Source organism: Babylonia areolata, chromosome 1 (assembly GCF_041734735.1).
Source record: "Babylonia areolata isolate BAREFJ2019XMU chromosome 1, ASM4173473v1, whole genome shotgun sequence".
Taxonomy (NCBI): domain Eukaryota; kingdom Metazoa; phylum Mollusca; class Gastropoda; order Neogastropoda; family Buccinidae; genus Babylonia; species Babylonia areolata.
This window is the reverse complement of record NC_134876.1, coordinates 88,883,732-88,888,731: the sequence shown is the minus strand read 5'-3', so window position 1 is coordinate 88,888,731 and position 5,000 is coordinate 88,883,732.

Genomic DNA, 5,000 nt, shown 5'->3' with positions numbered 1-5,000 from the left:
CTGGTTGTGCATCACTGCAGTGTGTTGCTGTGTCAGGCTGACAGCAACTGGCTGTGCATCACTGCAGTGTGTTGCTGTGTCAGGCTGACAGCAACTGGCTGTGCATCTCTGCAGTGTGTTGCTGTGTCAGGCTGACAGCAACTGGTTGTGCATCTCTGCAGTGTGTTGCTGACGGTGTCAGGCTGACAGCAACTGGCTGTGCATCACTGCAGTGTGTTGCTGTGTCAGGCTGATAGCAACTGGCTGTGCATCACTGCAGTGTGTTGCTGTGTCAGGCTGACAGCAACTGGCTGTGCATCACTGCAGTGTGTTGCTGTGTCAGGCTGACAGCAACTGGCTGTGCATCACTGCAGTGTGTTGCTGTGTCAGGCTGACAGCAACTGGCTGTGCATCACTGCAGTGTGTTGCTGTGTCAGGCTGACAGCAACTGGCTGTGCATCACTGCAGTGTGTTGCTGTGTCAGGCTGACGGCAACTGGCTGTGCATCACTGCAGTGTGTTGCTGTGTCAGGCTGACAGCAACTGGCTGTGCATCACTGCAGTGTGTTGCTGTGTCAGGCTGACAGCAACTGGCTGTGCATCACTGCAGTGTGTTGCTGTGTCAGGCTGACGGCGCCTGGCTGTTGCAGCAACAACTGGCTAGGCTTTGTGCAAACGTAAGCCTTACTTTAAGCACGATCCCCAATTCTAAAAAAAAACAACAACTGATTCTACAGACTTAGGAAGCTGCTGAGAGCGCTGAGCGTTAATTAAGAAGGATCCTGACTCTGACGCTTATTCCATAGACAGACTTATTAACGGCACACTCCAGGCAAACTTAGCGGCTGCAAAGATAGCTCGTGCAACACAGCCTTGGACCCCTACACCCTCTCCTCGAATCCCCCCCCCCACCCCCAAACCTCCTTCACCCACTTCATGGAAGGGGCACTGCAATGTCACAGAACGGAGGATGGTAGGGGGAGCAAGAGAGGTGGGGGGGCCGTGTGGGTGAGGTGGGGGCGTGGCGGCGATTAAGTCATCGTCAGAACAATAACATCATCGTCCGGCTTACATTCTCCATCTTTGCTCCCAACCCCCCCCCCCCCACCCCCACCCCCATCTCCCCACTACTCTCCTCCAGTCCCCCAGTCTTGCTCATCATCATGTCCACGCCGGCACGTTCGGAGCAGCCGTTCAACAGCAACATCAACAACAAACTGATGAATAAGAAAGGAGGGTGACGTGGGTGTGTTTGGTGATCGCGTTGTCACTGACTGCACTTAGCGATTCAGTGCGTCGATTGTATTTTACGTGTACTTGATATTCATTCAGTTTTGAGGAAAAAACGACAAAAAAGGGATAAAAGGCAAACAACAACAACAACAACAACAAAAATAACAAGTATTTACACTGTAAAGATTTGTTGCAAATACATGTATTTATCCATATACTTGTTTTTGTATTTGTATTTCTTTTTATCTCAACAGATTTCTCTGTGTGAAATTCGGGCTGCTCTCCCCAGGGAGAGCGCGTCGCTACACTACAGTGCCACCCATTTTTTTCCTGCGTGCAGTTTTATTTGTTTTTCCTATCGAAGTGGATTTTTCTACAGAATTTTGCCAGGGACAACCCTTTTGTTGCCGTGGGTTCTTTTACATGCGCTAAGCGCGTGCTGCACACGGGACCTCGGTTTATCGTCTCATCCGAATGACTAGCGTCCAGACCACCACTCAAGGTCTAGTGGAGGGGGAGAAAATATCGGCGGCTGAGCCGTGATTCGAACCAGCGCGCTTAGATTCTCTCGCTTCCTAGGCGGACGCGTTACCTCCAGGCCATCACTCCACTCCACTCTTCTTTTCAGTCAGTTAACTACATTTCTTTTTTTATAGAAAGGGGGAGGAAAGGACGTGCCACACAATAATAACAACAATGATAATGAGAAGAAGAAGATGAAGAATCCATTAGTTACTAAACTGTCAGCGTCTTCAGTCAGTATTGGTCGGCTTTGAGTGTGATGCTAATCAAAAAAAAGTTTGTCATATATCCTCTGTGTACTTCGTTAAATGTATTCATGTACTTCTTTCAATGTATTCATCAGTTTTGTATGCTTTTTTCTGTCTGTCTGTCTGTCTGTCTGTCTGTCTGTCTTGTCCTTTCGTGTGTTAGTATTCCCGACCCCTTTCCAGGGACACAAACTTTTTCTCTCCCTATTTTTTTGTGTCCGCCGATGATGTGTTCGTTATTTGGCTAATCTAATTTTGTTATCTGCTCTCTTTGTTATCGTTATTTTGTTATCTGTTAATGACAATAAAAATAATAAAATCATAATGTGTTACAATCATAACGCGCGCAAACATTTTGTTGTTGTTGCAAAAACGGTCGGTTGCATTCATTACTAACCGACATCGACTTTTTTTTTTCTTTTGCGGATTAAACATGATCAAACGCCTTGGAATTTTGTTATGTGAATGGGAAACTGTGTGTGTGTGTGTGTGTGTGTGTGTGTGTGTGTGTGTGTGTGTGTAAAAAGGCTATGGGGCCTTAACCTAATAAACTGTTCACGAAAATTTTAGATCAATATCATTGATGTCTTTACCGCTTTCTCTCTAATCTATGTTCCGGGCTTATAGATTCTTTTAAATTATGTTTGTCAAGTCTTCATTGACTGAAGGAGTGATTTTCTGGTCTTGTTTTCCTCGACTATTTCATGTAATTTATTTTGGTTTAGATAAACGAACGTATTAGATTTAGCAGTACCACATAGGGTTTGAAGTCTGTTCGTTAAAGAGAAGACAATATTTGAAACAACTGCAAGTAAACAAGCACAAAACAAAACAAACAAAAACAAAAGAATCAATAAAAACCAAACAAAATCTCATCAGCGAATTACCAGCCATCAACCTCGTCAGGCACACATATACTATGTTATTCGCTGGAAGATTCTTCACACTAAAACCTAACCAAGTGTAAAATAGAACCCCTGCACTCATAAGCCCCCAGAACACAATCAATGCTAAAACAATTTCCAACAATTAATTCAGGGAAATATCATTCGACTGAATAAGCAGAACACATGAAATGAGCTTGCCCACACTAATCTATGGCAACAAACAACACCATGAAAAATATGTACGCCTTACATGCAAACCAGTAGGGTGTGGGTAGTTAATGAGTGAGTGAGTGAGTGTGTTGTGAGTGAGTGAGTGAGTGTGTGTGAGTGTGTGTGTGTGTGTGTGTGTGTGTGTGTGTGTGTGTGTGTGTGTGTGTATGAGGGGGCCGAAATGCATTGATGTCAGCCATCAAGCACAAAGGCTAAAGCATCATTTGTTTCACAGTCCCATGAAACTATCAATAAATATCACACACACACACACACACACACACACACACACACACACACACACACACACACACACATTCATTTAAGCACGAGTTTGTATTTTGTTGTTTTTTTCCCCATTACTTAACCCCCCCCCCCCCTTTTTTTAACACATGCACAGCATGCGATGGTCAGTAGAAACACCAGATAGTCACATACACAAATATAAAGGCAGGACTTCAAAACAACACATAGCATGTATATAATCATAATTGAGGAAGATTCGAAACTTGATCTCTTTTGCTTATGACAATACAATCTTTGGATTTTGTTTTCTGTCTGAACAGAGACCCCAAAAGCTAAGATTGAGGAACAACAATTAATGAAAGAATACAAATCTACAACAACGGCAGCAACGACGACGAATAATGGTCAGGTATTGACCATTTAAAACTCCCCAAATTCACACAAAGCAGGAATAATGAAAAGAAAACTAACATCAGGGAAACGCAAAGCCAAGAGCGAGTGTGCACGAAAGCGTGTTTTCCTATTTGTTCAACGCACATGACATGAGCGAGTGTACACACACACACACACAAAATTGTAATGCCCCATTCAATTCGCATGACAAGAATGAGTGTGCACAAAAGCATGTTTTTTTGTTCAATTCATAGTGCATGAGCAAGTATCCACAAGATCGGTTGTTTTTTTTCCAATCCATTCTACATGGCATTAAGGGAGAATACACAAGACCGTGCTTTTCTGTTCACCTCGCATTTCATGAGCGAGTGTGTACAAGAGTGCCCTTTCCTATTCAATCCACAATGAACCAAACTGTACATTCCCGTTCAATTCATGATTACGGCATGAGCAAATGTACACAAGAGCATCAGTACCTTCCTGTTCAATGCACCTCACATGACTGAGTGTGCACAAGAGCGTACCTTCCTATTCAGTTCACATCACATGATCGAGTGTGCACAAGAGCATACCTTCCTGTTCAATTCACATGACGTGACCGAGTGTGCATGAAAGCATACCTTCCTATTCAATTCACATCACGTGACTGAGTGTGCCCAAGAACATACCTTCCTATTCAATTCACATCACGTGACTGAGTGTGCACAAGAGCATACCTTCCTATTCAATTCACATCACATGATCGAGTGTGCACAAGAGCATACCTTCCTGTTCAATTCACATCACGTGACCGAGTGTGCATGAAAGCATACCTTCCTATTCAATTCACATCACGTGACTGAGTGTGCACAAGAGTATACCTTCCTATTCAATTCACATCACGTGACTGAGTGTGCACAAGAGCATACCTTCCTATTCAATTCACATCACGTGACTGAGTGTGCCCAAGAGTATACCTTCCTATTCAATTCACATCACGTGACTGAGTGTGCACAAGAGCATACCTTCCTATTCAATTCACATCACGTGACTGAGTGTGCCCAAGAGTATACCTTCCTATTCAATTCACATCACGTGACTGAGTGTGCACAAGAGCATACCTTCCTATTCAATTCACATCACGTGACTGAGTTACCTTCCTATTCAATTCACATCACGTGACTGAGTGTGCCCAAGAGCATACCTTCCTATTCAATTCACATCACGTGACTGAGTGTGCTCAAGAGCATACCTTCCTATTCAATTCACACCACGTAACTGAGTGTGCACAAGAGCGCACCCTT